Below are 26,078 nucleotides of genomic sequence, written 5' to 3' on the forward strand. Positions count from 1 at the left end.
TGTGTCACAACTCTTAGTCCCCAGGCTTTTTTGAAAACATGTTGATCTTCCAATTGTCTCTGCTTCTGCATTTCCATATATGCATGGAAAATGTATGTATAAAATGTTATCATTCAGCAGTAGCATATATCAGAATTCATTCATTGTTCCCATAAGTCACAGGCTTCTCATGAATTCATAATTCCCATAAATCTGTAATTCCCATAAATCTCAGTCTCCAATAAATCGGAGCTATTATTCTTATTAACACATACACACATACATTATTTTCAGATCTTATAAAAATGCAATTCATCTCTCTATAAACCTATTACTAGAATTTTATCAGTAGCTTTTTCAAGAAAGGAAATTGAGCATATTTTAGTACACTATGCATTTTTTTTCAATTCCTAAATTACCAAGGAATTTTCACTGTTGAGCAGTTATTAATTTATCTGCGAGAAGTAAAAAAAAAAGATAAGTTCTCTATTATGTAATTGAGCATTAATTCCTTTGAAATTATGTAGTAGTCCAAACTCTGGACATTCTACTCTTTGCTTAGTCATAACCCTTACTTCTTCCAGTATTTTCTTCCACAAAGGTACAACTTTTCCACATATGTCTTATATACTGTATATTAAAAATGTTCCATTCTGTTAACAATCCCTCCAACATTTTGTGAGTTGTAAGATAATTACATTATGCTAGATGGAGTTAACCGCCACAGCTGTTCTCTCTTCCACCACAGTTCTTACGTAGAAGTTGATAAACAACGTGCTAAAATTTTCTTTCCTTACTATTGATTTTTGTATTGATTTTTTTTCTTTTTTGTTATTCTTTAACAATAAAAATATAATAAAAAATTAAAAAAAAAAAGAAGTTGATAAACAGCCTCTTGATTTCTCATTATTGTTTACCATTTCAGGATATGAGGCTGCAGGATCTTATGTGGTTGGGATTTCCACAGCTTGGAAATTCAAAATGTGAGAGTGCGAGTTGCGTGACAGAATGAGCTCCTGTCAATTTGTCCCAGCTTCTGCCAACCTAACAGTTTGAAAGCATGCAAATGCAAGTAGATAAATAGGTACACTTTGGTGGGAAAATACTGGGGACATGAAAGGAGACCCATCAGGCGTCCCCTGGGTGATGTCACCGGCTAATCCTTTCAATCCTTGGTAAGTGCCTTGGTAAGTGCTTCTGACACAAATGTATTAATACCATTTCATATGACTGATTTGTTTCCACTGATCTGTACTCTAAGGGTGTTTTTTTTTTTTAATATACAGGGAGATCTTATATTTTTCAATAATAACAAACATGCACAAACATGCATTTGAGACTACTCCTTTAGGCTGTGAGAAGTAACTAATTATTAACTTTTCAAAATCTAGAGACAGTAAGATGTTGACTGCCTTACATCTTTTTTATTCAAAAAAGATTTAAATTGGAGCTATATTAACCAACATAATCCTGTTTATTAAAGAAACCCACGCACAATGTATGTGACTCACTGTCTTCCATATAGAAACATCTTTTCTTACAAAGGCTATCATCACTCCATGATGTCAATTTGGGCAATTCTATATTGCTCATTAATTCCTAATATTTGGATGGAAGGGGAGATAGCTTCTATCAACGCTGGGTGTTGATTTCTCCAAGTCTGAAACATAGTTTTTGGAATTATATAATCTAGATTAATTTTTTAAAATAAGTTTCTTAGGAAGAAAAAAGCAGAATCTCTAATTTGTCTTATTTATTTATTTATTTATTTATTTATTTATTTATTTATTTATTTATTTATTTATTTATTTATTAAATTTATATACCGCCCTATTCCTAAGGGACTCAGGGCGGTGAACAGCGAACAATAAAAATACATGTAATACAAACGTTAATAATAATAAAAAAACCAATTAAAATATACTAAACATTCTGGTCCTAGATAATTCAAGACATCCCAGTTTAAAATAAAATCAAAAAGTAATATAAAGGGAAAGTTAGGCCAGGCCGGCCTGCTGAAACAGGAATGTTTTGAGGGCACGGCGGAAAGTGCGCAGATCCGGAATCTTCTGTATCTCTGGGGGGAGCTCGTTCCAGATGGTGGGTGCCCTCACAGAAAAGGCTCTCCCCCTGGGGGCTGCCAGTCGACATTGTTTGGCTGACGGCACCCTGAGAAGCCCCTCTCTATGGGAGCGTACTGGGCAGTGAGAGGCTATTGGTGGCAGAAGGCGGTCTCGTAAGTACCCCGGTCCTAAGCCATGGAGCGCTCTAAAGGTGGTAACTAAGACCTTGAAGCGCACCCGGAAGACCACAGGGAGCCAGTGCAGCTCGCGCAGGAGGGGGGCCACATGGGAGCGCCATGCTGCTCCCATAACTACCCGCGCGGCCGCATTCTGGACCAGCTGGAGCCTCCGGGTGCTCCTCAAGGGGAGCCCCATGTAGAGAGCATTACAGTAGTCCAGGCGTGAAGTGACGAGGGCATGAGTGACCGTTTTTAACGAGTCCCGATCCAGAAAGGGACGCAACTGGCGAATCAGGCGAACCTGATAAAAAGACCTCCCGGCCACAGCCGTCAAGTGTTCTTCTAAAGACAGCCGTGAGTCCAAGAGGACTCCTAAGTTGCGAACCCTCTCCGTGGGGGGCAATGACTCATCCCCAATAGTCAGTGATGGCACCAATTGACTATATCGGGACGTCGGAAACCACAGCCACTCGGTCTTGGATGGGTTGAGCCTCAGTCTGTTCCTCCCCATCCAGATCCGTACAGCCTCCAGGCACTGGGACATCACTTTAAGGGCATCATTGGGGTGGTCCGGGGTGGAGATGTATAGCTGAGTATCATCAGCATACTGATGATACTTCACCCCAAAACCACGGATGATCTCACCCAGCGGCTCCACATAAATGTTGAACAGAAGGGGTGAGAGAACTGACCCCTGTGGCACCCCACATACAAGGGGCCTCAGGGTCGACCTCTGCCCCCCTGTCAACACAGACTGCGACCGATCAGAGAGAAAGGAGGAGAACCACGCAACACGGTGCCCCCCACCCCTAACTCTTCCAACCGGTGCAGCATGATACCATGGTCGATGGTATCAAAAGCTGCTGAGAGGTCTAATAGGACCAGGATAGAGGAGCAACCCCTGTCCCGGGCCCTCCAGAGATCATCTACCAATGCATCTTATAGATTTATCTAACCCTTGTATGTATTCTATGTGGCTTTCCCTGTTTTATGCAATCTTCCCATGTAAATGGAGTAATAATATATTCCAAATTGGCTGTTTTTGGTAATATAAAAATTTATTTATTTATCAAATTGATCTGCCACCTACCTCGCAGTTCAGGCAACTCTGGGATTCCCTTATCCTGTTTCTGAATCAAATAAAGAATATTTCTATTAACCCTTAATTTTTTAGAAGTAAAGGTAAAGGTTCCCCTCGCACATATGTGCTAGTCATTCCCGACTCTAGGGGGTGGTGCTCATCTCCGTTTCAAAGCCAAAGAGCCAATGGCGCACGGAACGCTGTTACCTTCTCACCAAAGGTGGTCCCTATTTTTCTACTTGCATTTTTTATGTGCTTTCGAACTGCTAGGTTGGCAGAAGCTGAGACAGGTAATGGGAGCTCACCCATTACGTGGCATTAGGGATTCAAACAGCAGAACTGCCGACATTTCGATCGACAAGCTCAGTGTCTTAGTCACTGAGCCACCGCATCCCTCTTTTTTAGAAATAGAAGGTATTAATTTTTCTTTGCTATATCATGCATATTTTATCACAAAACTGTGTCTCACTTATTTTGTCCATGTCATATGGGGGGGGGAATTCACTGCAGAAAGAATTATGGTTGGAGGAGTTAGAGGTAAAAGGAAATCAGGCTGCCAAAGAACACAGTGGCTGGACTCCATCAAACCTGATACTCACCAGAGCAGGGGTGTCAAACTTGAATTCATTGAGGGCCGCATCAGGGTTGTGCTTGACCTTGGGGGCCCAGGGAGGACATGCCCAGGGTAGGCTTGGCCAGCTCTACGTTACTCATTGAAACTCTGTTTTTGGCCATGACAGCCTCTTGTAGCCCTCTGTCAGCAAAAATGGAGCTCGGGGAGGCTGCACGTGGCCTCTCCAGGCTCTGTTTTTGCTGGCAGAGGGCTGCAGGAGGTCATTGCAGCTGAAATCAAAGCCTAGGAGGACCATGCATGGCCCACCCAAACTCAGTTTTTGCTGACTTAGGCACTGCGGGCCAGTCCTTGGCTGTTTCCAGAGTGGCCCCCAGGTGAGATCTAAGCACCCCGTGGGCCAGATCCAGCCCACGGGCCTTGAATTTAACACCCCCGCACCAGAGCATAGAACAACTCAAAGAAGTAGAGTAAGACTGAAAAAGGTGGAGTTACCTAGCCCATAGAATCCCAAAGAATTGGACATGACTGAATGTATAACATCATCATTGCATATTTTATCTGGAATTTTTACTGGAAGAGATTGAAATTTTAAAAAAACAGCCCACATTTGAATGAACTATCATTTTTCTGCCACAATCTAACCCTGTATGTATGTTCAAATATTTCTTATTTTCAAATTTTCATTTCTTTTTTTTATCTTTCTTCAAACTGGAATAAATTTGTGAACAAATTTAGTAATATTTTCATTATATTTATGTTCAGATATATTTTCAAAACTGTATACATGTTTCTGAATCTAAACTGTAAAATATATCAGGGCATAAATATTATTTTGGGAGGAGTATAGAAAACCTCAGCTTTGATTTTTGAAAATTCAGAGTTAAGCCTGGTATTTCTGCAATTCATTCAACTCTTTCATAATATATTTGACTGAAAGGCTAGAAAAAGAAGTAAATACTACATAGTCTGCAAATAGATTTAATCTCCTTTTTCACTCTTGCAACCATTGCCACAGTGTGCTGCTCCTAATATTTTAGTAAGAAGATTAAACAATAAATGGGATAATGAGCAGTCTGCTTATAGTACTCAAGATTAAGAATCATTCTGAATCATAATTAGTAACACTATAAATTTGATCAATCATACCAAGAAAATTTAAGCACTTTTTCCACGGTTGGCTTTGTAGGCATATATGTTTGAAAAAAACTGAGAAAATATTTATAATATTAATATATTTAGTATTAGAAATAATATCACATTTAGTAAATTTTATTATCTTTACAAGCCTTCTGCCATTTGCTTTTTAATTAATTAATTAATTTATTTATTATTAAATTTCTATACCGCCCTTCTCCCTGAGGACTCAGGGCGGTGTACAGCCAAAATTAAAAAACATGCAGTACAAATATTAAAAAAACAATTAAAAGATATATAAATTTGGCCCAATTAAAACTCACTACCAATTAAAACATTTAAAAATTTCTTCTTAAGCCAGCCCGGCTTGCTTGAAAAAATGGGTTTTAAGGGCATGACGGAAGGCACTGAGGTCTTGGATTGTCCTTATCTCTGGGGGTAGTTGATTCCAGAGGGTAGGTGCCCCCACAGAGAAGGCCCTCCCCCTGGGGGTCACCAGCCTGCACTGTTTGGCTGATGGCACCCCGAGGAGGCCCTCTCTATGGGAGCGCACGGGACGATGGGAGGTCGTCGGTAGCAGCAGGCGGTCTCGAAGATAGCTAGGCCCTATGCCATGGAGCGCTTTAAAGGTGATAACCAACACCTTGAAGCGCACAAATTTCTTTGTTAAAAGTCCTGAATTCTTATCAACTTCATATTTTTGCTTTAAAAATAAAAATAAACTAGAAAATTTAGCTGTTTCTAAAATTCCAAACTCTTTTCCTTTGTATTGTTTTCATATAGTATATTTACTGATATTGTTATGTTGCATTCTACCCATATGCTCTTAATTCCTGAATGTAATACATTTGTTACTTGTATAATATTCTTTTTAATCCTGATCATTCGGCTTATATATTCGTCTCTTATCACTGCCTTCATGGTGACCTATCTTGCTGTTAACAATATTTGCTTCTCAGCATTTTTGTTTCTTTTTGTTTTTTTAAAATGTCAAAACCTGAGCTTAATGTTGTTTCACTTGGCTGGAATTCAAATGAGAAAATGGAATGCTTCCATTTCAGGAACACTGCAAAATCAATGGAGCATGACCTGAAATATTCATTGGAACAATTTCTGTTGGCTGCAGTTGATTCAGGAATTATTATTTTTTTGAAGCCAAATACAAAACAGCCTTGAATGAGATTGATGCCTGCCTGAGTAATATGTAAATCCTTTCATTAAGGGATACATAGCTCCCCAAATATCAATGAGACTATATATTTGCATAAATTTTACAGCTTTTCAAATACTAAAAGTTGTCTTCTCTTTTTATGAAAAACTATTTACATGCATTGCTATTGAAATATTTCTTTAGAATCTAATTTTTCCTGCCAAATTTATTATTTCATTTATTTTTTATTTTATTTTATTTATTGTATCAAGCACATATTAGATAATATATATAAGTATAAACATGATTTGAATATATAAAATGAATACAAATAAAGGGAACATTAGGACAGGGATGGTAGGCATGCTGGTATGTTTATGCACGCCCCTTACAGACCTCTTAGGAATGGGGTGAGGTCAACAGTAGCCAGTCTAAGGTTAAAGTTTTGGGGATTTTGGGATGAAACCACAGAGTCAGGTACTGCATTCCAGGCATTGATCATTCTGTTGCTGAAGTCATATTTTCTGCAATCAAGTTTGGAGCAGTTCACTTTAAGTTGGTATCTATTGTGTATTGTTGTGGTTGAAGCTGAAGTAGTCATTGACAGGTAGTTTACTCAAATCTTTAATGACTTTCATCATGCATTCCATTTAACTCTGGTTTGGTGCATTTACAGAAATCAGCGTTACAATTTTATTCTAAAACTTCAATGAAAATACATTTCTCCTCTCTATCTTTCAGAATTTTCTCTCTATTTATGTTAGCCTTGAATAAAATGGTCAGTATTCTTGACTTACCAGTGCTTTCTGCAAAAAATTATCTTTCAAACTATTTGCTCTTGATCCTTTTTAACTTATATGTTTCCTGTAATATAATAAGATAGGGCTGAAAGAGCTGAAATAAAAGTTGTTGTTTTTATGCTAACCACTGGTTCAAAGAAGCAATCATCTGTTCTTCATCCATTTCATATTATGTTTTGTTCCTGTCTTGCTTACCAGAAATATTTTAGTTTTCATTTATTTCTTAGATTTTATCTAGATTTTTTTAATTCAGCCTTTATTATTTTTATAGATAACTCAAGGCAGTGAACATACCTAATACTCCTTCCTCTTCAATAATAATTCTGTGAGGTGGGTTGAGCTGGCAGACAGTGACTGGCCCAAAGTCATCCAGCTGGCTTTTATGCCTAAAGCAGGACTAGAATTCACAGTCTCCTAGTTTCTAGCCCAGCACCTTAACCATTACACCACATTTACACTTTTAATAAAATGTGTTTGTCAGATGTAAATGCCTTATTCTCTAATGTGTAAATAATGTATATATGGAACATCAGGGGTTAACTTATTCTTTGGACTTTAATGTATTCATAATTTACCACTCCCATTCCTGGCTCCACCCCTTGTATATAAAAGGAGCCATCCTCCCCATTTTCCTTGCTTCTATCTTGAATATTCAGCGAATATAGAATGCCTATTATGATTAAAGAGAGATATATTTAAATCTCTAACTTCTATTATCTTTATTGAGTCTGATCCTGAAAATATTGCAACAAGCTGGTAGCAGAGGATGGTTAATTGACTCAATAAGTAATTAAAAATGTCCAAGAAAGATAGGCCCAACACCAGGGCCTACAGCAAAGAAATAGAAACTGATCAAGAGATGATCAACGAATCCACTAATGCGATTTCGAGAGAATCCGAAGAATACACCACTGAAGAAGAAGAACTGATGAGTGAAAACAACGACCAGGAAGAAATTGAGATAGAAAATAACGAACTCAGGTCAGAGATATTAAAGATACTAAAAAGCCAAAAGAATGATGAAAGCCTCATCGCGGACCTCCAGGAGATGCTGAGGAACAGCGGAGCAGCGAGAGAGAAAAACGTCATTAAAGAAAAACCCAAAGATCAAAAAACTGTGAGTGAAATGACTACTGAGAAAATAGTTGTAAAAAAGAAAAGATGTGACCTCGCGCGAAATTTTGAACGGAGGCCATCTTGGTTTCAACGAACTTCAAAAGAGAGTGAAGCAGAGCCAATCAAAACGCCCAGTTCAAAATTTCTGGCGCGAAAAACGCTATCAGACGAAGAAAGTGAAAAAGAAGTCTCAAACTCTTCAGATGAACCAAAATCAGAAAGTGAAGACGATTTAACAAAGTCTCAAGTAAAGTCAGCAATGAAAACGCTTTTTGCTGCTTTTGGGCCAAGATTGAAAATCTCAAAGACATCAACGAAGAAGCAAGAAATCAATTCGACAACTCAAGACCTGCACGCTCCCATCCTGACTTCGAAAACGACGACACCCGAGCCCAGAGAGCCATGCCGATTCCGTCCTACACCGCAGACAGAATCGAGTGCCAGCGCACACAAGAGAAAGAGAAGAACCGTCGCCATCACCAAAGCCCCAAAAACCGAGTCAGAGACCGACTCATCTGAAGAGGAGCGGATCGAGAGAGCTGAAATGGAGAGAACCTTCCACAACGGCGCCAAAGAAGAAATGAGCAACGCGCATGTGCAAAACTACGTAGACGGCCCCGAAAGACTTGAACTGGCCAGAGAACCGCGCAGACTCGTTACAAGCATCCCAATGCCGTTCTGTAATTTCCTGCACTTGAGAGACCACGGACTGCCTCAGGTTGTAAGTAATGGACAAAATAATGTGGGGAACTTACCCAGTGACTTCCCAAAACTTAGAGTTGATGGCATTAATTTACAAGAGTGGTACCAACAGCTTCAGGTTATTTTTATGAAAGAAAATTTACTATTCTTTATAACTAGTCCTCCAAGAAGACCTTGGACTTTAAAAATAGACTGTTTACATCATAGAGCATTTTTCATAATAATTTCTAGCGTGTCTCCTGCAATGTATCATAGCATCAAACCAAACCTAACTGTATCAGAAATAATTCAATGCATGTTTAATCTATTTCACAGCGATAGCGTAGCCACAACCACAAGAATGTCTAAGGATTTCTTTTCTTCTAGAGTGAAACCAGGGGTTTCTTTAAGTGAACATTTGATAAATCTAAACAAAATAAGAGCTGAGCTGCAATTGAGGGGGGAAGTGATTTCAGATCAAACTATGAAAAGTGTTATTATCAATTCACTTGATCCATCATGGGATAGCTTTATGTCACACTTAGATACCATTAATTTGGGATATTTATCAATAGAAAGTCTATCTAACAAATTGATAGCAGAAGACAATTCAAGAAAAAATCGTTCCAGTAACCAAACAGAACACAAATCTTTTAGGAAAGTAGTCTTTCAAGATAAATATAATGAGGCCTTTAGATGCCACAATTGTGGATCCAGGGAACACAGTAGAAGAGACTGTCCCAAAGTCCCAAGGGAGAGACATAGGCCAGAATATAGGAGCAAATACAATTACAGACAATCTTCCACAGATAGACACAAATATAGAAGTCCACCAAACTACAGAGAAAGTAGAGGGGGTAGAGAAAATTCAAAAGAGAGAAAATCTGGGTCACTAAATGGGCTAAATAAACAAGACAGCACCAAAACACAACAAGATGAGAACAATAATTGGCTTATTGATTCTGGTGCAACAAATCACACCACTAACAACAAAAGTATATTATCTTCATTTACAGAAGATAAGTTTGTGATAAAGGTAGCTAATCAAGAAAAGGTTCAAGTATTAGGCAGAGGAAATGTGACCTTGCCTGGTTTAGGGAAAATAGAGGGGGTATTATTAATCCCAGAAATACCTCACAACATACTAAGTGCTATAAAACTAAGCAGAGAATCTGACATCAATATAGTTTTCTCAAAGGGGAAAGCAACTATAGAAAAGAACAAAACAAATGTAGGCACTGTGATGATAAAAGGGGGTCTACCCTATCTGATAACCAAAGAAAGATGGTTACATAACATTGATTCAAATATGGAAGATTGTATTGAAGCAGATGATGAAAATGTCAGTAACAGTGACAATGATGAATGTAAAATAACTCATGATAACAAAAATACACACAATGAGAAGAAACCAAAAATAGGTAAACCAATTCATGATGAGTGTGCTCACATCTTACATAGGAAGTTAGGACATGCAAGCTTTCCTGTAGTACAAAAAATGACTGAACACGCAGAAGGTGTAAAAATAAAAAATTGTGAAAATTATTTAGAATGCTCAGTATGTAAATCCACCAAACTAAAAACCAGTCCCAGACCAAAAAAATCTAACAGATCAACTAACAATATTTTTGATTTGGTACATATGGACTTAGTTGGTCCATTAACTCCATCAATTAACTATAGAAAACGTTACTTCCTAACAATAGTGGATGATTACAGTCGCTATGGTTTTGTCTACACATTAAAGCACAAGGATGAAACCTTTCAGAAATTTAAGGAATTCTACAAACGCATAGAAACACAACATAATATCAGAATAAAACAAATTATGACAGATAGGGGATGTGAATTCATGTCTAAAGAATTCTCCCAATGGTTAAAGGACAGAGGGATGCTACATTTCACGTCCAATCCATTTTCTGCATTTCAAAATGGAATTGCAGAGAGAAAGAACTCCACACTACAAACCATGATTAGATGCACATTAGAGGATGCTGGTTTAGGCAAACAATTTTGGTCAGAAGCCTTACATTATTCAAATTACACTCAAAATAGAACATGGTCCAGTATTGTGAATAAGACACCATATGAGGTGATGTACAATAGAAAACCTAAATTAGCACACATGCACATATTTGGAGTTACTGCAGACGTGCACATACCTAAACAATTGAGGAGAAAGGGAGAAAACGTATCCAGGAGATTAAGATTCATGGGATACGAAACTGGAACCAAAGGGTACAGATTCATCGATAATAATAACAAATTTATAGTATCCAGAACAGCTGTGTTTCATGAGCAGGCCAATTGGTCTAAGTTGCACCTTAATGAAATTTTTCCTAATAAAAGCAAAGATAATATATCTTACGAGGAAGGAACAACAGAAAATCAAAATATTAACAAAAGTAAGAACAAAACCAAAACTTGGACAAATAGTCAGCATAAAATAAAGACAGACACATTAACAAAAAAGGAAGCCAGATATTTGCATGACAACCATAGCAAACCTGAAAGAAATATTAGAAATAATAGAAACCAAATACCAAATAAATACAAAGATTATATTATGCATATGGATGGAGAACAAATAACACCTAATACATATGAGGAAGTATTGAAACTTCCCCGTGAAGAAAGAGAAAAATGGGAACTAGCTATGGAAAAAGAAATGAAAAGTTTACAAGGATTAAATGTATTCACACCTGCGATCGCACCTAAGGATAAAACAATTATAGGTACCAGGTGGATTTATAAAATTAAGAATTTAGAAGGAGGTAATACCTTATACAAGGCCAGACTAGTTGCACAAGGTTATGCACAAAAATATCCAGAAGACTATACTGACACATATTCACCCACAGTGAGAACAGAGAGTGTCAAAACAGCTCTTGTAGTAGCATCTGCACTCAATCTAGACGTGTTTCAATATGACATACAGACTGCATACTTACATGCGAAATTAGATAAGGAAATATATGTAAGAGCACCACACAGTCAATACACTAATAAGAACGAAATTTGGTTATTAAATAAGAGTCTGTACGGATTGAAGCAATCTGGCAAAAGATGGTACGATTGTTTGGTAAAAGTACTAAAGACCATGGATTTCAACGCCACCACTGCTGATAACTGTTTCTTTGTAAAAAAGAGTAATGATCATATTGAATTTGTATTAATTTATGTGGATGATATTTTATATATTGGAAAGCATAAAGAGAGCAGGGAAATCTTTGTAAATAAGTTAAACGAACACTTCTCATTGAAATCACTAGGTAGAGTGAATAAATACCTTGGTGTACAAATTAACAAAACAAAAAGGGGATTCAAACTTACTCAGAAAGATAAAATCATTGAACTCCTAAACAAATGTAACTTAAATAATGCCAAAACATGTGACACACCTATGCAAACTGATTTTCTTAGAAACAATGATGAATCTTCCCCTGAGTTTAAAGACAACACATTTTACAGATCAGTTATAGGTTCACTCCTTTATATATCTAATTGGACTAGGCCAGATATTGCATTACCTCTCAATTTATTGTCAAGATATGTTAGCAAACCAACCTTGTATCATTGGGAAGCTGTCAAAAGAATTTTAAGATATCTAAAAAGTACATTAGATTTTTGTTTAATATTGGAACCCAATAATGACAAAGAACCAAAAATTACTTGTTATGCTGATGCAGATTGGGCTGGTGATACATCATGCAGAAAGAGTACCTCTGGTTATGTTTTTCTATTGAACGATTGTCCAGTTTACTGGTATACTGGTAAACAAGAACTGGTAGCCACTTCTACCACAGAAGCGGAATATGTTTGCTTGTCTAAAGCTGCAAATAACCTTGTATGGTTCAATGATTTGATCACAGATGTTTGGAAGAAACCTACTTTACCATTTATTATGCATGAAGACAATAAAGCGGCCATTGAAATATCTAGATCCGATGCAATTGGACAAAGGTCCAGGCATATTGATATAAAATTTAAGCACGTGAGACAACTATCTCAAGACGGATTCATCAAAGCAATACATTGTGATACTTCTGAACAATTAGCTGACATATTAACAAAACCCTTACCTTCTAAACAACACAAATATTTAACTTCTAAATTATATGTATTATATTGTCCTGAATCTGAATGTAACTGGTGTTGTATAACGAACCGGCATTTAGAGGGGGATTTGTCAGATGTAAATGCCTTATTCTCTAATGTGTAAATAATGTATATATGGAACATCAGGGGTTAACTTATTCTTTGGACTTTAATGTATTCATAATTTACCACTCCCATTCCTGGCTCCACCCCTTGTATATAAAAGGAGCCATCCTCCCCATTTTCCTTGCTTCTATCTTGAATATTCAGCGAATATAGAATGCCTATTATGATTAAAGAGAGATATATTTAAATCTCTAACTTCTATTATCTTTATTGAGTCTGATCCTGAAAATATTGCAACAGTGTTAATTGGAAAAAGTACTATTAGATCCTTTGAGATCTGGCTTTCATGCCTAAGGCGGGACTAGAACTCACAGTCTCTTTGATTCTAGCTAAATCTATCATACAAGCAATAGGTTTCCAATAGAAAATATAGGGATTCTTTTCTGACTAACTATCCTTCTTCAAAATACCATTCCTTCTCTATTCTTATCCCATCTTCCAAACCTATCTCTCTACCCTGCTCCACCATTTCCTTATGCAATGTGTGAATAACTACTTTTTAACTTATTTTCATTTCTTTATTTAAGTAATATGGCTGCCCAACTCAAACATCATGACTCTGGGCAGCATACAATAGAACCAATACAAAGCAAAAAAACAAACAAAACAAAACAAACAAAACCATTTCAGTTTAAATCCAATCAACCATTAATAGATAATCAGAGACCCATAGTTTTATCTACTTCTGGATAGGAACTCAAATCATCCTGCCTTAAAGCTCCCCCCTACCAAATGAAGGCCAACAAGATTGGAGCCAATCATACTCTGGGGCTGGGGAAGTCATTCCAGATTGTTTTAGTTAGGGGATTAAATAAATACTCTATTTTGTCTAAAAGGAGAGATGCTATCTTGAGCTCAAGTCTCCCCACTCCCTAGCCAATTGGGCTTCTCTATTACCTTCTATAAAATACTTAGCTCTTCTCTTTTATTTTTTTCCTCACATTTCCCAACTAACATTGAACACTTATTTTGTAACACTTCTGAATTTTCTTATATTTCCCCAGCCACAAAATGTTCTTTTATCTTATTATCTTTTGGAGAGTTACAGCTGGAAGTCCAAGGTTGTGTTTTATTAGTCATTCAAGCAATATTCTGTGTGATTTTTTAAAAAATAATTATTTGGTAAGAAGTTTAAATGCTAATTTAAACTTTAAAGTTTTAAATGTTAAAATTCTCTGTAATTTTAACAGGGCTAACACATTTTAAAACAGCCTTGTAACTCTGTTCCACTTTATCTCTTCCAGGTCGTAAGCTCTTTGCACTTTCTTGTTTCTCACATGGGAATTCACACATCTTATTATGGCATCTCTCTGGGTTTACATTTGGGTGAACCTACCTAGGGAGAAAAAGTCCTATAGGCCAGTTGCACAGCTTATTTGAAAGCTGAAAGTCTAGCAAAGGACATTAATCTTAGAGATAAGTTATCCAATTAAGTCAGTATTTTCTGCATTTTCTCTAATGCCTTTAAATTTCAAATTATTTCTTCTATTCTGGTCCTAGACATCTATCAAATCTAATTTAATGTCTGTAATTTTGAGGGGAAGTTTTCCAATATCAAGCTCATTTTTCACAGCAGTGTCAGATGCTTTACCAGTCATCTGAGTGACCTTTGATATTTGATAAGACATTCATTTCAGTTGTTTATTAATTTGTTCAACCATACCCACCAAATCCTTTCACATCTCTTTAGCTGACTTTTAGCTTTTCTGAAGTTGCTTAAGCTTATCTTTTATTGAATCAAAATCCAAACCTTTCCCAGGACTGTGTATAATTTTTGAGCATCCTCTTGAGACAGGAAGTGCTGCTCCCGCTGTATTGGTTTGTCTATATAAGCTTTAATTTCTCTGCCTCTTTGTGAAGTTCCTTTTTAAGATATCTTTTTTTATTTAGCCTTATCACTTAGCAGGATTCCAGCCAGATCTGAATGGCTAAAATTATCAAAGGAGCTGGGTCAGGAAGAGAGCAAATGTCGTGGTGTGCCATTCTTACAAGTAGTTACCAGTTCTCTTTGCCACCCCCCTCCCAAATAATTGCAGTATTACTACTTGGCCTTCTTTCTTTTCAGTCTTTTTCATCAGCCCCATCCTTTTGAAGAACTTTCTTGCTTTGTAGTCCTATGTTGAATCCTGCTGGTGTTTCCCACTTGCATGTGTGCTACATGAAATAACATTATGGTTCCTATTTCTGTTGGTTCCACATCACTTCCATATCACACTGATAGTCACTGTGTAGGATTAAATGTAGGGTTGCCTTTTTATCTTCTTGGCTTCAACCCTAGTTGTGCTCTGGCTTAGTCATTTATGTAACCTCCCAAACTTTAACCTTAGACTGTCTACTGTTGACCTCACCCCATTCCTAAGAGGTCTGTAAGGGGTGTGCATAAGCGCACCAATGTGCCTACCATCCCTGTCCTAATCCTTTTATTCATACCCATTTCATGTATTTATAATCATGTTTCTACTTATCTGTTTATCTGTTATCTAATACTTGCTTGACAAATAAAATAAACAAAATAATAAATAAATAAACAAAAATGTAAACGTTTGGCTTGTTTATTGTGGCTTGAGCAAATTGTGCTTGGATCAGTGGCGGGATTCAAATTTTTTTTACTACCAGTGGGCATGGCTTGGTGAGCCTGGCATGGCTTGGTGGGTGTGGCTTGGCGGGCATGGCAGGGGAAGGATACTGTAAAATCTCCATTCCCTCCCCACAAGGTTACTGCAAAATCCCTATTTCCTCCTGATCAGCTGGGACTCGAGAGGCAGAGAATAGATGGGGGTGGGACCAGTCAGAGGTGGTATTTACCAGTTCTCCGAACTACTCAAAATTTCCGCTACTGGTTCTCCAGAACTGGTCAGAACCTGCTGAATACCACCTCTGGCTTGGCCTATGTGAAGACCAGGGGTGGGTTCTAAAATTTTTTACTACCGGTTCTGTGGGTGTGGCTTATTTTGTGGACATGGCTTGATGGTCATGTGACAATTATTTAGGATTTAGCAGAGGTATTGGTCTACCAGGCTTTTAACTGCTTGCAGAGCTGTACTGATCTACCCATTTATTTTTGCAGGCACTGGTCTACCCATTTATTTTTGCAGGCACCGGTCTACTGATTTGTTTTCTTTTAACACCGATCAGCTGTAGGGCGGCCCTTTGAAGCCCCGCAGCAAGAGTTTTGTTAAGGATATTGTTGTTGTGTTACCAACCAACAGAGTAAATGCACAAGGAAACGTTGCTGAGAGCAATGAATAAGAATTATGCAAACTGGTTTATCAAAAGCTTACTTTATAGTAGAAAAACAGTCTCATAGTCTTTAAACAAATTCCAAGTCTTTGCCAGTTAAATCAGTCCAGTAGTTACAGAAACTCTTCCACACAAACAGTAGTTGGTTAGAATAACAAACTCACTCTGGTTCACAAACCACGATGGTAGCAGATCCATCAAACGATGATTAGCAGATAGCAACTCTTCTCAATGGTAGCTTATCATAGCAGCTTCATCATCAAACTGAATACGTTACAATACCTCGCTTAAATACTCTCACAACCAGTCATTACCTAATTACAGCATGACTCAGCATTACAATGAAAACCTTTAAAGTAACATGATACATTTACAGATTAAAGTTACAGTACACTTATATTGCCTGGACAACTTAGTTAGGCTCAAACCATATCCTAACAAGTTTAAACAATTTTTTTACCTCTAGCCATCAGCTGGGACTCAGGAGGCAGCAATAGATTGGGAGCGGTGCCAAATAAAAGGTAAGAATAACGCAGGGGGTGGGTGGGTGGGGCAGGGGGGGAGGCGGGGGGGCAGAACCGGTTCGGTGAAGTCATATCGTCATCGCTACTGGCTCGGTGGAACCGGGCCGAACCGGGAGGAACCCACCACTGTTGAAGACCTCTATTATTACAACAGCTTCTGATACACTTGCATTTACAGGAAGGTGTTTGACTTGGCCTAATTGCCCTTTGATTAGCCTCTATGATTATACTATATTACATTACTTTTCTGTTAAGAAATTATATTGGTATATTCTGAGTTACTCTCTATTTTTTTTTTAAAGGTCTATGCAAACCTCCAGATACCATACTCCCCATCTTGGGCAATTCTTAAATAATCCTTCACCAGGTGTTGAAATAATTTGATACAAACTCTATTGTGTATTTCACAGTTAATCTAGTCCTTTGTGCTTCTGATTGCTAGAAAAGCTCCTGTGAACTCTAGACATCTGGTGGCAATGCTGGCAAATTCCTTTCTCAATCCTCATAGAATATAATGATGAGAAACACTTATTCCTCTGAAAGCTTCTCAACACTGTAGCAGTTCCAGATGGCATTTGATATAAAATCCCATGGTGGAATATGACAGTCATCTAAAATAGATTACCTACTTTGGAAGTTTGCAATGATTTCATTGGTAGCTAGACCAGTCTAATCTCTAGCTTTGCTAACAGAAAAAAAATGTGTTTGGTGTTTTTTCCTTTCTCTGTTGAACATGGATGAAAAAGAAGGATCGATTCTACAGTATGCTGCATGAAGATTAAATTTCACAACAAATGCAGAAAGGGCATTGCAGTAGTCAGAAATTTTATTTGAAGGTCAAAGTCAGAAGACTAAATGAATAGTTTAAGAGAAAGTAGGAATCAAGAGCTAAATTAGGAACAGAAGTCATAAAATCAATCCAAATGTCAAGGTAAAAAGGATAACAGTATCTTTAAGGAACACTGATGTATGTTAATTTAATTTATGCAGCTTGACTGAGGTTTGGTGAAGTTTTTATAGCTAATGTTTTTCTTGGCCCTCCTCTATTCATTTTCTGTTTCAACTAATTTTGGGAAGTCTGTTTTTTGTTCTTTTTGTCACAAAGTTTGTATCACAAATTTCACTTCTGGCAGTCAACTCATATATGTGTCCACTTCTGTGTCTCAGAGGCATTTTATTCAATCATACTCTAGCCTTCATTTCAAATATTCTAGAACATTTGCCTAGAAACAATAATCAATCCTGAATAGTCTCTTCATCTCCTGATTCATTTAAACCAGATTGATCCATGATTTCCCTCAGGTTTTTTTATTCCATAACTGTATTTCTAGTAAAATTTTTGATATGTTAAGGGAACATAGTTCTCATGTAGTTGAAAATGTTCTTGAATCTGCTATATCAGATTCAAGCATCAAGCATTATAGCATCACCAGGAAAACATTTTTTTACAGTAAAAAATCTTGTGTAAACTATGTGTAAACTTAAATCTAAACGATTTAGTGAAAAAATGATGAACAATGAAGAATACCAGAAGTTTCAGTAATAAATAGAGTACGTTAAACTTTGCAAGACCATAAGAAAATGTATCCAAGAAGAAATGCTTCATTTAACATGAGGTTTGTGAAAAAGGCAATTGAAGAAAACAAAGGGCAAAGATGCAAGCTTATATACAAGAAAGAAGGTTTTAGCATTAAAACGTGAAGGTGGCTCTGTGTGTAGAACAAGATAGTTAGAAATGTTAGAAATTATTGGAAAATTCTATTCAGAGCTATACAAAGATCAAGATCACACAAAAGCAACAACACCCACAAAAGAGGAAATGCCAGACATCCTAGTGGAGGAAGTATCAAGTGCCATAACATCAGGGGTGAAATGCTCCCGGTTCGGACTGGCTCGGGCAAGTAGGTAGCAATGGTGGTGGGCAGTTCGGAAAACTGGTAGCAAAAATCACTCCCCCCCCCCAGCCTCCAGCTTGCTTACCTTCGCACGCCTGCCTTGCTTCGCTTGCTATAATCCCTGCAATCAATTGCATCAGCAAGCAACTGAATCTCCCTACCTGCAGTCAAGCTCATCGGTGAGCAGCTCTTTCTGCCTGCCTGCCTTGGAGCTTTAAAAAAATAGTTAATTGGGGTTTTTTTTAGTTCTTTTTTTAGACCTAGCCATTTAAAGTTTAAGAAGTTTTAAATTTAGCTGCTTTTATATAAAAATAAAAATAAAATAAAATAAAATAAAATAATATTTGTGCAGCTTTCTGAGATTTTGTGTGTTTCTGTAGTATTTCACTCTAACTACACAAAGAAACAAAATCTCACAAAGCTGTATGTGGAATTTTGTGTGTGTAAAGTGTGAAAGTTGGTTTTTTGGACTTTTTGTGGCTGTGTGAGGTTCCTGCTTGTTGCAGGGGCCATTTTGGGTCTAGCACAGCTGCTTTTACATTGTGGGTGAGCCAGTTGTGTTGTGTTGTGTTTTGTAGGTTAAAAAAGGGCAATGAAGTGACGTTGACTTGGCCACGCCCACCTTACCAACAAGCCATGCCCACCCAGTCACCTGATCACCAAGCCACACCCACTAATTAAGCCACGCCCACAGAACCGGTAGTGAAAATTTTTAGATTTCACCCCTGCATAACATCAATGAAAAATGGCAACGCTTCAGGAAATAACTGTGTTACAGTTGAAATACTGAAAGCTGGCAGTCATAGTTTACACAAGATACTAGCAAAACTATACTCAAGATGCCCTAGAGAAGAAAAAATACCCAATGCATGGGAAAATGCTGAAGTGATTCTTATACACAAGAAAGGAGCCCAAGATGCTTTAAAGAACTATTGCCCAATAAGCCTTCTTTCAGTCATCTACAAGATTTTCACCAAGATAATAGCAAAAAGAATATTGAGAATATTAAATGATGCACAACCAAAGGAGCAGGCAGGGTTCAGAAGTGGCTACAGCACAATGGATCACATCCAGGTTGTTCAGCAAGTCATTGAAAAACACAAGACGTTCACCATACCTCTGGGCATGACTTTCATTGACTATGAAATGGTGTTTGACTCAGTATTCCAGCAAGTAATAATTAATGTGTTGCTCAACCAAAGCATAGACATCGCTTACATAAACTTACTACAATCAGTATATGAAAAAAATGGTGACAATTTGCCTTAATGATCTTAAAGTGGAAATCAACATAGAACGAGGTGTATGACAAGTCGATACAATATCACCTATCCATTTTTCTGTCTGCCTTGAAGAAATATTTCGCAAACAAGATTGGGCAAAAGATGGAATAAAAATCAGTGGCGCAGATGATGATGTTCTCTTTGCACAAGATCCAGAAGAGCTACAAAGACACATACAAGAGCTGCACAAAGTAGGAGAATTATTTGGTTTAAAAATAAACCTGAAAAAGAGCCAGGTTATGTTTATTAAATTCACCAAAGGAAAAAAAGTGGTATCTGGAGAAGAACTAGACATACCGTGTTTCCCCGAAAATAAGACAGGATCTTATTTTCTTTTGAACCCTGAAATAAGGGCTTGGCCTTATTATTGGGCGATCTGGCAGAGAGAGGCTCCCTCCATGCACCATCAAGACCCATCCCTCCTGCAGGGGGGATGCGAGCAACCGGAGCAGAGTGTCTTCCGACAGCGACTGCTCTGGGAGTGCGCTTCCCGCTCTATGGTTCCAACTCCATGCGGCTGCCCTGGCTCCCAGAAGACTCAACAGCAGGCAGCTGGCCCAACCAACCTCCTCTCTGTTCCCAGTAGCTTCCAGCCGGGTTTTGGAAGCTGCAGAGGAAGCCATCCTCAGTGCTCAGATGGCGGTAGCGGTTGGGTCTCCCCATGGGGCTGCCTCTCCCTTCACCTTTTGCTGCCTCTCTGCCCTGGCTGCCGGAAGACTCTCTGCCCTGGCTGCCGGAATACTTGGCAGCAGGTGGCTGGCCCCCCCAGTGTCTTCCAGCAGCTTCCAGACAGGGTTTGGAAGCCGCAGAGGAAGACATCCTCAATGCTGGGTGGGCACCACATGGCAAGAAGTGCCAGGCGGCTGCTGTCTTGCAAGCCAGGCAGGAGTTTGCAGGCGAGGAGGATGGATGGATGAATGGATGGGATGTGGGCAAGTGCCAAGAACACTGGGGAAAGAGAGAATGAGAAGCAGGTCCTGATCAGCTCAGCTGATCCACAGGTCATAATTAAGGGGCCTAGCTGACATTAGCTGACCAGGGAAGGGAAGGGCTGCCTCCTGTGCTGGCCACACCCACCCCTTCACTAGGGCTTATTTTCAGGGGTGGGTGTATATTTACGCCCACCCCAAAAATCAGGCTTGGCCTTATTTTCAGGACATGTCATATTTTTGGGAAAACATGGTAGTAGACCACTACATATACGTTGGCCAATAGATCTCAATGGAAAGTGATACAATAAAGGACACTGAATGGCATGTTAAATGTGGTTGGCAGGCATTCAGCAAACTAAGTATAATTTTCAAGAACAACTTTCCCCTATGCCTGAAGAGAAAAGTTGGTGATCAGTATGTGCTACCTGCTTTAACATATGCTGGTGAAACATGGACACTAACCTCACAATCAATACAAAAGCTACGAGTGGCACAAAGAGCCATGGACAGATACAAGCTCGGCATTAGAAGCTTGTATTAGAAGACCAGAAAGACCTGCACATGGATTAGAGAACATATGAAAGTATACGATATCATCAAGAGAGTAAAAGACTTTCAATGGAAATGGGCTGATCACATAGCAAGAAGAACTGATGGCAGATAGACCAAGGCAGTCATAGAATGGATTCCACTTGATAAAAAACCTCCATGAAAGAGACCCAAAACAAGATGGATCGATGACATCAGCACGTATTGCAGGCCCAATTGGCAAAAGAAAGCTCGAGACTGTATTGGTTGGAAACATGCAGAAGAGGCCTTCGTCCTGCAGTGGATAAACAATGGCTAAAATGATGAGCTGATATCAAAGTATTCAAAATGGAGAATTATTCCATAATATCCAATGCTGGTATTGCTAGGAATTCTGGATGCTTAAAGCAACATCAGTACATCTGACTGCACTCTCAACATTGTGCATAGACTGTTTTTCTCATAACCGAATCTTCATTTTTGCTGTAAAAAGTTAACTTCAGCACTGTAATAGGGATTAAAAAGGCAGGCCTGTTTTTATTTTGCCATCCCCTATCATGCCCCCTAGGCTTAGCACCTCACTGATGAAGCTCAGGCTGCCCTATCTTGAGAACCCCTTCAGGAGAAACTTTTCAGTGGCCAATCACATGCCTCCCAGCTTCAGAATATAGCTCTGCATTCAACTTTTCAATTTTATGCTAATTTATCCACAAAAATAGCCTACGAATATATAAAACTGGAATAAAGACCCAACAGCAATCACAATACTGGGGAAGCACAGCAATAAAATAAACAGTGATTCATTTCTGATAAATGAATGATACATTTCAGTTGGCAAAAAATAGCACAATCAATTTATGAAGCCTGAATCCTCAACATTTTTGTGCCAGTGAAGATGTCTGAAATCTTGAGATCATGTTACTAACCCATTTGCAAAATGCCATGATGGATATGGCCAATACTAGTAATCATACAATGCATTAGAGTGCTGTCCCCTGCTCTTCTTCCTAAGATGCTTCTAGCATCCAGCACTATTTGGAACACAAGTTATAATTCAGGCACATGTTTTGCTTTGCAGCAGTTAGCTTTCCATTCATTTTTAAAGCTAAAAATATTTTTAAAACAAAAAACAATACAGAGCAGGAAGTTTGCCATTTTCCCTCCCCACCTAAAAGTGTTGGAGTTATGCTGTCATCCCAGGTGGCATTCTAGGGACTTAGGCCCCAGAATAAATCTTTTGAATTTGTCATGCTGATCTACCTTATAATGAGTGTTAGGCGTACAATGTATAAATTGAAGAAAAATAGGAAGGGATGTAAGCAATATATTAAATCCTTAATGCCCAATCTTGCTCCTTCCTTCAGTCATACTGGTTGGAAATTATGAGAATTGAGCTCCAAGACCTCTTGGACCAAGGTGGGCTGGGTTGATTGACACAAAAAATAGGGGAAATGCCAAATTATGTTTGTAGGTCTGTTGGTGAAGTTATAGTCCCATGTTGATGTGGAAAACAGAGTTGCTGCTGGGAAAGGTTAAGTTTGAAGTAAGAGTTCTGGATATCTTCTAATGACTAGCTGCATCTTGCGCTGTATGAGAAAATTTATACTGAACTTCACATTGACCTTGCCTTTCCCATGTACCCCCCTGCTAAAGACCCAAGATTGTGCCAGGAGGAGGAGAAGGAGGAGGTGAAAAAATCATGTTGATGTCCTTAGGACCACACACACATAAAGTAAGGAAATTGAAGGCCATGCTTTTTTCTAAATGCCATCAGCTGAGTATTATTTAAGTAAATATCAGTGTTGATCCCTAATTCACATTTTGCATGGAGGAAGGCATCATCAGAAATCAAACACTTGAGTTTTAATTTCCTACATCAATATGTTTCACTCAGCTTGATGAATGTTCATCTATTTATGCTGTGGTGTTCCTGAAATCAAATTCCGTAAGTGGCTCTAAATTGGATTTCTTCACTCCTTTTACTGTAAGACAAGTGCTTAATGTCAGATGAATCAAGAGGAAATGTCTAAAAGAAGGCAACGCAAATGCCTATAGCTATGAAATAATTAGAGAATTAACAGCAGCTTCCTGTTATTTAAAAGCTACCCTGAGCAAAGAAATAATTCATCCTACTTGGTTTATCCTATCAATTACACATTTTATGTAAAGTCAAAATTAAAGTCAGGGGGAAAAAGTCATTCTGAATCTGGCCAGGTTACTATGAGCATTTTCATTAAAATAAGAGTTGTACCCAGAAAACAAATGTGTAATCTAACCCTAGGCTTATTTATTCCAAATTATGCCCTACTGAATTCAGTGCCGTTTACACTCCAGTGAGTACAATTGGATTGCAATGAATATTCATTTTTCTACCAATATAGCCATGCATGAAATGAATGTCGAAATATTCACTGATTCATTTATTGTAAACATTTTAGTAAGACAATTTCCAAATACAGTGCCGTTATAACAATTAGGAAAAAAAAACATGCAAGAGCATCAGTGGAATAAAAAAAATATGTAACAATTCATTATAAACATTTGTTGAATGCACTAAATTAGATGTTCAAATATAGGACAGCATGGAATGCCCTGTATGTAATGTTTCTATTCATTCCAAATTTTGATGCATTCAGAAAAATGTTATAAAACACTTATGTGCTTTTTCATGAAGGGTTCAATTAAATGCTGGGGATATTTTGCTCCAACTGCAGCACTACAGCAGTTGACTAGATCATGTGATGTGATCATAGGCTAGTATAGGTCCCTATGGAGCAGAAATCATTTCAAGTATTCATGTTATTCTGGAAGACTCATTGGTCTTTATTGATGCTGACGGGCATTAGGTCAATAGTTTGGGAGCTAAAAATACAATGGGAATGAAAAATGCTCATCTTTATGACTGCAAATAAGCTGATACCACTGTATAATGCAAGAAGGGCATCAACTTTGGTTTAGTTATGCAATGCATGGAAGAATTCACTTCTCTTTCTACATTTGAATAAGTATTTTATATTGGGAACTCCATTTGGGGGGCAATTTGCTTAAACACAGAAGTATACTGATTACTTCATTCACATGACTACGGGATCATTTCCAAGTCTCTAAGATAGATGATTAGGCTATCTGAGAACGATAGGAGAGGAGGATTGATATTTTTTCTCTCAGAACTCCATCTTGTTCTTCTGCTAGATGTTCCTTCCAGACTATATGCCTCAGTGGTGAAATCTAAATTTTTTTACTACCAGTTCTGTGGACGTGGCTTGGTGGGCATGGTGTGCCTTGGTGGGCGTGGCAGGAGAAGGATACTGCAAAATCTCCATTCCCACCTCACTCCAGCAGAAGGATACTGCAAAATCCCCATTACCTCCCCACTCCTGGGAGAAGGATATTGCAAAATCTCCATTCCCACCACACTCTGGGGCCAGCCAGAGGTGGTATTTGCCGGTTCTCCAAACTACTCAAAATTTCCGCTACCAGTTCTCCAGAATCTGTCAGAACCTGCTGGATTTCACCCCTGATATGCCACCATTGTTTTGTTTTCTGTTTCACTGGTATTTCTGCAGCATTCCCAAAGATTCCAGTAATCCTTTGAAGTCACAATTTGACTGGGGGCTATCAGCCTTGTCTTTGGTCTTTGTGATTGTCTCTTCAGGCTGTCCAGTCAATGCCTAAGAGGCCAGTCGCTATGATATCAGCACCCATTTATTGGTTGGTTAATTGGGATAACCAATAATTGCCAAATTTCAAGAGTTACTTGTAGTTGCAAATAAACTTAACAGTCATGAAGTTTGGAGCACTTTTAAGCATACAAAATTAGGCAGAGAGCAATCAATATTGGGTAATTATCAAGTGGTATTGTCATATTTCCATGTATAGTTCTTCTATATTAAAACTGGAGGCACAGTGCTGTTTTTATCTGAAAATAAATCCAGACAAGCAAGGGCTGATATTACCTAGTTAGGTAATAAAACCTTTGAAGCAAACCACCAAGGTCACAAGAGCACCAAGATCTCCACAAATAAAATCTTGGAAGAATTCTAGCCCCATATGAAATACAGGATAAGGAAATGTCAAGTAAGATAATTAAAATTTCCTTATACTTCATATACTCATTTATGCGGTTTTCTTGGGGGCAGTATGCAAGTAGTTTGCATTCTCTCTCTGTCTGTCTCTGTCTCTGTCTCTGTCTGTCTCCCTCTAGTCTATTCTACAGCCCTGGTATTCATTGCAGATCTCTCCTACAAGTACTTACCTTCTGAACTGAAACAAGATGGGCCAAGTACCTTCTAAGGTAAAAAAAAAAGCCTCTTCCTAAAGATACAAAGGTAGCCTGATGAGGAAAAAAAAGTGTATCCAGAGCTAGCAGGGTAGACTTTAATTATTTGTTTACAATTTCTTGTATTACTCTGACATCATATTAATTTATCCTGGCACTCAACTTGAGAATGAATACAATAGAGAATTATTATTTCATTGCAGTGCAATACTTGATCAGCGATGTTGTTTTATATTTAGAAGCATTTCATAGCTGACATGCTATGATATGCAATATAGCTGGTAGGAACTGACAGGAGAGATGCATTGGTAATACACCTTTACAGTTTCAAAACTTTGATTTATTTAAAATTTAATGGGTCCCATAACTATGTAAGAAAGTTAGCACCCACCCATGTCCTAGAAGAATGAAACATT

General features: G+C 38.1%; 1 long non-coding RNA gene across 1 annotated transcript in view; it reads left to right on the forward strand.

Moving 5' to 3' along the window:
• LOC139310465 (uncharacterized) overlaps positions 1 to 16,742 on the forward strand; it is a 65,319-nt gene extending 48,577 nt beyond the window's left edge. The window contains exon 3 of the long non-coding RNA XR_011599886.1: positions 16,688 to 16,742. This is a non-coding gene — a long non-coding RNA (uncharacterized lncRNA). The remainder of the gene's footprint in view (positions 1 to 16,687) is intronic.
• Positions 16,743 to 26,078: the final 9,336 nt, after the last annotated feature.

Source organism: Pituophis catenifer, unplaced genomic scaffold, assembly GCF_029215685.1.
Source record: "Pituophis catenifer annectens isolate HBS135680 unplaced genomic scaffold, rPitCat1.0.hap2 SCAF_2, whole genome shotgun sequence".
In the NCBI taxonomy this organism is placed as follows: domain Eukaryota; kingdom Metazoa; phylum Chordata; class Lepidosauria; order Squamata; family Colubridae; genus Pituophis; species Pituophis catenifer.